Raw genomic sequence first — 9850 nt, forward strand, 5'->3', positions numbered from 1 at the left:
TGGAAAAGCTAAATTGTTCCCCACTCCCTGACTTTGGGGAGCACTTGGCTGTCCTTGACCACTTTGGGCTGCCTGGTCTTTAGCAGACAGCTTTTCCCATGGATCCACTTCATGCTGAAGTTCTGTGAAACGTGGCTCTCTGTGTGTCTCCCGCTGAAGATCAAGGAGATCCCAAGGGATGGGCTCCAAATGGCCCAACCAGCAAGGCTCAGGTCTTGAGAGAGTCTGAGGAACCCTTGGTGTGAGGGGGAGAGAGACCCCCAGCTTCTGGGGACACCTGTCTGGAGGAGGAGGCCAGAGGATTCAGATGGGGCAGGTAAAACAGTCCCCTAAAAAAAAAAGTCCCCTAAAACGGCAGCCTCTGTGCTGGATGTGAGGTTTAGCCACCCACCAAGTCCCCTCTAAGCATCCATAAAACTCAGAAGAAGACACTGTCGCCTCACTGCACGGCGAGGCGAAGGCAGCAACACTAAGCTCAAGGCTACATTCCAGTATGGCGCTGCAAGTGGGGGCAGGGAGCAGTGAGACCCAGTAGGAGCCTGGAAGGGGGTCTTTGTCACCTGAGGAGTAAACAGCACGTGCAAAGGCCTGGGAGGTGGGGGCGGGGCAGGCAGAAGCCACACATCTTAGGTCGTTTTGGAGCAGACGCTGTGTGTGGAGGGGAGAGGACAGGGAGAGGGCTTTGACAAGGTCACTCTGGAGCCCGGTGGAGGCTCTTTGGAGTAGGTGGCATGGATGGAACCAGTGGGGGAGGCGAGAGAAGCTTGTTTTCAGCCCCATGAATTGCCTGCAGGGAGAAAATAAGTGTGTTCAGTGCTGCTGAGAAAGCAGAAGAAGCTTGGGAACGCTGTCCAGGTGGGGCTGGCTTGGGAGAGGTTGGGGGAGGGGGCTGAGGACTGGGGGGCGGGGTACGGAGGGTGCCCAGAGGAGTTTCAGTGAGGTAAGGGGGCAGTAGGGGGAATTCAGTGGAAGGGACTGGGGGCTCTACTTGAAATGGGGAGGGAGAGCAGTGAAGGCTTGTGTGCCCAGGAATTGGTGGGGGTGGGGAGGGAAGACCCAGGAAGGAAATGGAAGTTTAGGGAGGTGATTATAGCCCAGGAGGGGGCTCATTAACTTGAAGAGGGTTTTGGAGAAAGGATGGGGATTCACTGCCAAGAATGGAGCTACGGTTTCTGGGATGGGAGGGAGACTTGGAGAGCAAGCTCCTGGAAAGTGAAAGTGAGGGGCGACGTGAGAATGGGAGCGCCGGGAGGGAAAGGGTCTCAGTCTTGAGACTTAGTAAGGGGTGAGGAGGGCAGAGGTGTATTTTGGAGAGCAGACTTGGGAGATCTGCCAGGGCCAAGGGCCCGGCCTTTGGGATGGAAGTCTCTCCGACCCCGTCCAGGTGGGTAGGGCAGGGATGGGGGTCACCCTATTTTGATCTGTTCTTTTCAGAAATTTTGGCCTCACCACAGTCACAGCCCTGCACCTGATTCCAGAAAGCATCAAGGCAATGCGGCTCAAAGATGTTTGGGGGTCAGCACTGTTGTTGAATACTTCCCTGAAGTTTGTGTTCCTCAAAACAATCCCTGAGGTAGAGAATTTACTCGCCTCATTTATAGATGAGAAAATAGGTTCGAGACAGAGAGTAAGTGACTTGTCCAAGACCACATGAGAAGTGGGCAGAAGTAGTGTGTCTCAGAGCCCTTGGTCAGTCTTTCTTTCTTTCTTTCTTTCTTTCTTTCTTTCTTTCTTTCTTTCTTTCTTTCTTCTTTTCTTTCTTTTCTTTTAGTCCTTGGTCTTCCGTAACAATTTAAATTAAGAAAAAAATCTTGCTTAAACAATTCACTCAAGGGGCACCTGGGTGGCTCAGTTGGTTAAGCATCTGACTTCCACTCAGGTCTTGATCTCACGGTTCACGGGTTCCTGCCCCGAGTCGGGCTCTGTGCTAACGGCTCGGAGCCTGGAGCCTGCTTCGGATTCTGTCTCCCTCTCTCTGCCCCTCCCCTACTCATGCTCTGTTTCTCTCTGTCTCAAAAATAAACATAAAGAAAAAATTTTCTTAATTCAAAGTTTAAATAAATATAGGAAATGATTTATTTATTATGTACCAGGTACTGTTCTAAACTCTATATATAAAATTCATTCCATGTCCACAACAATTCTATGACAAGGCTTTATTGTAATGATTATTATCCTGTTTTATAGAAGGAACCTCAAGTGCAGAGAGGTAAAGACCACTCAGTGAGTAAATAGTGATCCCAGAGTTCAAACCCAAGTAATCTGGTTTGGGAGTCAGCTTCGATGTACTGTTAAAAGTGAAAATCCACTCTACCCACATCCCTGGTAATAACCTATGTGTCAACATTTTCAGGTCCATTCATCTAGAGCAATGTTTCTCAGCCCAGAAAGTCTGATTTCATTGGGCTGGATGGGTCTTGGGTAATGGGATTTTTAAAAGCTACCCTGGTGATTCTAATGTGCAAAGTTCAGAATCTCCAATCCAACTATTGTGCTGAGTGTTTATACACAAGTACCCACCTGTGTGCACACACCTATATTTTTTTTAATTTTTTTTTAATGTTTATTTTATTTTTGAGAGAGAGAGACAGAGTGCGAGCCGGGGAGGGGCAGAGAGAGAGGGAGACACAGAATCCAAAGCAGGCTCCAGGCTCCGAGCTGTCAGCACAGAGCCCGACGCGGGGCTCGAACACACGAACTGTGAGATCATGACCTGAGCCGAAGTTGGACGCCCACCCGACTGAGCCAGCCAGGCGCCCCTGCACACACCTATATTTAATGTGTTGTCCTAGGTGTTCGTAAGATGTACACATCTTATGTACACATAAGAAGAAGATGTGTACATCTTATGTACACATAAGAAGTATGTGTACACTGTGGTATCCATTAGTGTTTTTCACTGAGTGGCTGTAAATTACTATGGGTTTTCTGAGTGACTGTTAGAGACACTGTAAACACATTCATTCCACAAATATTTCTTAAGTACCTACAAGATTCCAGGCAATGGCCTAGGCATTTGGGGATATAACAGTGAACAAAACAGATGGGGTCTCTGCCTTTGAGTGCATAGTCTGTTGGAATTGACAGATTTGGTCTTATGTCTTTGCCTGTCTGTGGCAGGGGGATAGCTGCCCTTGGAGGTTGCTGAAGGGTGACTGGCTGGCTGGGAGAGCTTAGGAAGGTGAGATTTGCTAGTTGGCTGTGTGCATGGTGGCCTTTCTAGCCCTATGTGCAAATATATTAGAGAAGGAGACATAGGGCATGTTTCTGGGTTTGAATGAGTGTGGCTGGCTGTGTGGCATGTGTGTAAAGATGTGCATGATCTGGGCCTGTGAAAATGTAGGCAACAGCACGAAGAGAGCATGATAGGGAAGGCTGCGTGCAAGGTAGGCAGGCACCAGCCCAGGACTGCACACAGATGGTGGCACATGCACACACACGCGCATACAGCCAGCAGCTGCAAGAAGGAGGCTGGTTTCCAGTCCCGGGGCACAGACTCCCAGGACCCGGAGAACTCTGCTTTGGGTATGTGGAGGAGGCACAGCTGGGGCTGGAAAGTCTAGAGTGGGAGGGAGGGAGGCTGGGGAGCCACATCCTTGATCTCTGGTCTGTTTCAGCAGTTCCGGACTTGGTGCTCTGGGTCTTTGTGTGACTCTGGGTCTCCCTCTCTCTGATGTCTGGATATTGGCATCATTCTCCCTCTTCTGGGTCTTGGGCTCCGAGGCTGATCACATGACTCTGGGTCACCACCTCTCCAGCCTACTTGGCTCTCTGTGTCCCCCCTCCAAGTCTGTCTCTGCCTCCGTGTCTGACTCTGTCTCCGTGTCCTTCCTTGTCCTTGCCAGGTGGGGGGAGGGGGTCCAGTGCTCAGGGAGCAGGTGTCAGCTCACTCAGGCAGCAGGGAGTGAAGCCAAGGAGGGCACAGAGCCAGCAGCCCCTGGACACACAGCCACACTCCAGGACACACTCAGGGCGCTCACAGGAATGCACAATGACATACATGGAGAGATGGGTTCTCAGGGACATACATACAGGTGCACAATTCAACACACAGCTAAGCCCAGAAACACAAGGATGCCAGACAAGATCACATGCAGATAGCAAGGGATCACACACGCGCGCGCGCACACACACACACACACACAGCAAATACTTATTCAGGCACACACCAGAACAGTCCCATGTACACCTGGGACATTCTTCCAGAGAAAAACCCAGAGCCACGGGCACACAAACGGATACAAACACACACACACCTTCAGGCATGTGCAGGCACACAGGCTCAAAGGTAACAAACACAATCACACGCTCGTACACAGATGTACAAAGACACAAGTACACTCAGTTACACCTGGGCTATCACACACCCAGTGCCACATACGTTCGGGATAGGGAGGTAAATGAGCACGGAGAGGCCAATACCCTCAAGGACAACCAGAGACGGAGGCACAACAGGCACACTGAGGGACACACCCAGGCACAGGCAAGAACATCCTCAGGTACATACAACCCGCCCCCCCTCGGGGGCTCACTCTGGAGCACCTGGGGACACGCCCACAGGCGGCCGGAGCCTGCGGGGAAGGGGGGGGGAAGGGGGGCGGGGGAAGCCGGGCGGCCTCAGCGCACCTGGCGCCAAGGGCTCGCCCCCAGGCGCCCGGAGCGTGCGTGCCCGTGCGTGCGTGCGTGCCCGCCCGTGCGCGCCGCCACCTGTGGGAGGAGAGGTGCGCACTGCGCCCGGGGCTGCCCGGCTGGCGCGGCGCGGGGGGAGCGGTTGCCATGGCGCGCAGAGCGCGGCCGCATACTAATGGGGAGGCCACGGGCGCTGCCCCCTTGCCGGCCCGGCTCCCTCCTCCCGCTCCTTCCTTCAGGCACTACGAAGTCACCCCGCTGGCGCCCCCCCACCCCCAACACTCAAAGGGCCCGAGTCCTGGGGGCTCTCGGGAGGCCCCGGGCTCCGGGACCCTCGCCTCCCCCAGTGCCCCAGAGAAGGCCCAGGCCGGGTGCAAAGAGGGCCGAGGGAAGGCCTGGGGGGGCTGCCCTGCCTGGGTGCGGGCACCGAAGGGGCACGGGAGCTGGGAGCGCAGGTGCCGCCTTGGAATGGGGGTGGCTATCCTGGGAGGGTGGGAAATAAAAGGGGGAACGTAACCCTTTTGTTGCCCGAGGGCCCCCCCCCCAGTCTGTCTTCCCCAGGCTTGACTGGGGAGGGGGAGGAGACTTGACCAATTCTTGTACAATCCACACCCCTCTCTCTCTCTGCTTCCAGCATCTCTCCGGGTTTGGGCTTGACCTACAGGGGAGGGAGGGCGCATCACTTCACCGCCACCCCAGTTCTGCCCTGCCCGGAGTCTGACTGGTGATGTGGCTGTGTGCAATGAGGACTGAGGGGAAGGGGGCCGTGGCACCGGGATGGTTAACACCTCCCCGTTACCTCCATCCCAGTCCTAGAGTCCCCCTTTCGTACAACCTTGACCCCCTACCCTCTTAGCCCCACTGTTTTAATTGGCTTGGAGGGGCACGGCGGTACCCTGGGGGGGGGGGGGGGGGAGCCAACAGAGGGTTTGCAGGTAGAGACGGTGGGAGGGGGGCCTAATGGGGGGGAGCCAGGCGGTTGCCTAGCAACCCCACAGCTGTCTGTTGACCTAGAAGAAGCTGCGCTGTCTTGACACAGCTGGTGTTTACATGTAACCGAGGCTCTGGCTTAGCGCTTGCTTGGAGGAAAGCTGAGGCAGGGCCCTTGTGGCAGCCTGGCCCCGGCCCCCGGCTGTGGTGGGCTCCGTGCCTGCCTGCCCTCTCCGCTTCAGCTCCCACCTCAAGTCCAAAAGGAGAGAGAGTGGGAGGGCAGATCTCAGAGCTGGAGGCTTTGGAGCTGGGGAAAGTTGATAGACACACACACACACACACACACATACACTCAACCTGAGGCCTTTAACACAGAAATGGTGGGAGAGACTAAGAAAGGGACAGGGGAGCGGGTGCCGAGTTTATGCACAGATTTCAACCCACGCACAAGAACACCAACATTCACAGGGACACACGAACGTTACGGACCCACAAAATCAAACTGACCTGGGCACACGCACACATAGGCACAGAGGTGGCCATTGACATGATGGCATCCAGACAGACACACAGTAACACAGTAATCAAATGACTGAAAGCCCGACACGACACGCAGACATCTTGATACAGAGGATAAACAGGCGCTGACCGTCTGACAGAGACACAAACACACTGACGCATATACAGAAACCCCCACGTGTTAACACCGGCACCTCTCACGTTAACACAGTTTATTCCAGCTGGAGTTTGCGGGTCTACATTATGACCCACATACAGAGTCACCCGCATGCACACAGAGAAACCCACGACTCCCCAACCCCTTATTGATTGCCCGAGGCAGACAGCCACTGACACAGGCAAAGACACACCCAGGAGCCCAACGTGTGAGGAGGCACAGGTCGCTGAAAGACCACGGGCCCTGACATGTCCCACCCGCACCCACACAAATACCTGTAGCACAAACACATGCCGGCCTAGGGTGTGGGCAGAGCTGAGACTCCTCCCGGCCCACAGCCCCGAGTATCAGCAGATGTGCCTTGGGGTCAGAGAGCCCTAGAGGCGCCAGGCCCAGGGCCAGATGAACCCATACGTCCTGTGCTGTGCACCTGACCCTCAGCTCTAGGGCGAAAACCGCCAGCTCTTTTGCCGGAAGCCCCCAGACGGAAGGAAGAGATCCAGCTCACCCCCAGGAGTCCCTGTCTGAAGCTCTGTCCTCTGGAGCCCCTGGACTGACAAAAGAGGCACTGTCCTGTTCAGATGAGCCCCAGTCTGATGGAGGCCATATTGCCCTCCCAGGCGGCTCTGGACACCACGAACACACACACACACACACACACACACACACACACTAGCATGTGGCAGCTCCTGGGGGGTTCTCCAGGGCTTCCTGATAGAGGTGAGCCCGGGGCCTGGCTTTGGAGCCCAAGAAGTGGGGGAGGGAGTGTGCTGAGGAGGGCCTCCCTGTCTTACCCCATACCCCGCCCCTCATCCAGCAGTCCCTCCTCCCCCCAGGGCCCAAGGGGCCTGCTGGGGCCCCACAGCCCCATCAGCCCAAGCAGTGAGCAGAGGAGGAGAGCGGATATTTTTAGCTTCTCTGCCACTGACATTTCGCAGCAGGCGACCTGGGGTGAAGCTGAGTGAGTGCTGAAGGCTGGGAGAAGCCGACAGCGCCTTCCCGCCCCCCCCCCCCCCCCCCCCCCCGCACACACACTCACAACTGTGCGCTGCACGCACATAGCCGCATCCCTCGGCACCCCAATGTTCACATAAGGGGCACAGCTTTAGGGACGCAGTCACACCGAGGCACGCACACACGCACCCGTGCACACACTCGGTTCGCGTGCCACTTGTGCCCAAAAGCTCACACACCCGGACACAGAATGTATCTGTTCACACACCCGGATGCCCACAGACACAATTCATACACATAACACACTTCCCCACACCCGGCCGAGTGTGCGCACACTCGTTTGTCACACACTCAAGAAAGATGGTTTAGTAACTACTGTGTGTTGGCACTATTCTGAGCACCGGGGATACTGGGAGCAAAATCGACAGAAATCCTCCAGCCTTCATAGAGTTTATGTTCTGGCAAGGGAAGTTTGACAATAAACAAAAAAATAAATAAAATACCGCTTCAAGAACCGCACCGCTAGCTAACCCAGTCCCCCAAGCATACAACCACACATGTGAACAGTTCCCTGACATTCACCACCCCGCAAACACACACAGCTTGCACACACAACCTGTAGCCAAGACTCCTACAGACAACTCCACCCATGAGCCTCACGACGACCACCAGCATGCATATGCTGCCACACACACACGCCGTTACACACTTCCCGTATAAGTACGCACGCGGCTCAAACACATGATGCACGCGGACCCGTGCAGCCACACACACACACACACACACACACACACACACTGTACAGAGCTGTACACACTACGCACACAGAACACAGCCTCCACAGGAACATGTAAGTAAGTGCAGAATCGATCCCACAACCCTTTCCCATCCCCCCCCACCACACACACACGTGCAGGACCATTCCCTCAAGTAAAATTTCTCTCTGCCCATAACAAACACACACATACACACATTCCCGCAATCCTCCCCCAGCCCAGGGAGGTCCAAGTCTGTTTGCCGTACACGTTCACAGGTATACACACAGAGTCCTAGCACAGTCACAAGGTCATACGCACCCAACTCCCATGCCCTGAAGAGGCCCCATACCCCAAGTCAGTTTCATACCCATTGTCCCACCCACAGCCCCTCCCTCCTTTCTCAGGAGGCAGATCTGGTCACTGGGCACACACCCCCCCAGAATGCCCCCGAGACTCCAATTCTGCTGCCCCTGTCCCAGCCCCCAAGGGGCAGGACTCCCTCCGAGGCGCTCAGAGGTGGCCTCTGGTGCCCTGGCTGGAGGCGGAGGCAAAGAAGGTCTATGCTTCTCAGATCTGACCCCAGCAACCTCCTTGCCCTCCCCTCTCCTCCTTCCTCTCTCCTCAAATTCCTTTCCTTCCATTTCTCCATCTCCCCATTCCATCTCCCCAGTAGCCCTTGTGCCAGAACCAAATTCTCCTCTTTTCTTCCAGGTTCTGCTGTCCTAGAGAGGACAAAAAAAAAAAAAAAAAAAAAAAAAAAGCAAGAGTCATTGTCAAATCCTGAAGTCCTGAGAGGGGGAAAGAGATAAATGGGCCACCAAGAAAAGGGAAGGGTAGGACTGATCGGCCCACTGGCCCTTGGGTCAGCCTGCACAACAGTCACAGGGAGAAGAAGCCCTGTGTGCCCCGCTCTACTGTGTTACCCTGGAGCAGTTGCCATGCCTCTCTGGGTCTCTCTTCTGCCTCTGTACAAAGAGGGAGTTGCAGTCGATGATTTCTGAAGCAATGAGATTCTCAAAGACACTGCAGTGGTTGTATAAACAGGGAGAAGGCCTGGAGCCTTGGGAGTCTGATTAGAGAAAGGACAGCCCGCTCCCCAGAGGCTCTCCAACCAGAACCCCCTCCTCCCCCTTCTAGGCCTGGGTTCTGAGAGGCCAACAGCACCCCCTGCCCCCCAACACATATAAACACGTGTGCTCCCCTCAACCCTTAGCCATGTCCTTTGCCCTCTGTGGACCACTGGCATCCAGGCTTGTGTATTTGGGGCTCACATTTGGGCTCTGTGCCGTGAGCCAGTCTATGTGTGCACTGTCTGTCTGTCTGTCTGGTTGCCAGCAGCCTTCAGGCGCCAGGAGGGGAGGCAGCAGTCGGGGAGGTGGGGGTGGGGAAGGAGGTAGCGTTGACAAGTTCCAATGTCTGGCTTTCCCTCCTGGAAACCCCGAGCTGGGGCTGGCCCCCCCTTCCCTTCCTGTCTCTCTCGCTCAAGCACGTCCCTTCTAAGAGCCCCTCTCTGCAGACACCCCCAGTGGAACCAAGCCCAGATCTGCTGCCAAGAAGGCCGACATTTCTTAGACTTGCCACGTTAAAGGGGCCTGCACAGGCACGCACTCAAATCCCCCCTCCGTGTCCTCCTCCTGCGCACATTCAGACGACCCGAAACACACAAAGACACGGTTGGACACAGCGGCCACCTGTGCACACAGGAGGTAGCACATGGAGCGCATCTGACCCTGGGCTCACAGACAAGTACAAACACGGCCATGTACTCCCCCCCCTCCTTCCCACACTCAGCTTACCACAGACTCAGAAGCACGCACAGTTTGCAGCACACGGTGCTCACAGACACGCACAAACATAACCACACGCAGGGCCTTGTCGCGCGGAGGAACAAGTGCAAATCCAC

The sequence above is a fragment of the Panthera pardus genome, unplaced genomic scaffold, assembly GCF_024362965.1.
Source record: "Panthera pardus isolate Hobbes unplaced genomic scaffold, ASM2436296v1 HiC_scaffold_11, whole genome shotgun sequence".
In the NCBI taxonomy this organism is placed as follows: domain Eukaryota; kingdom Metazoa; phylum Chordata; class Mammalia; order Carnivora; family Felidae; genus Panthera; species Panthera pardus.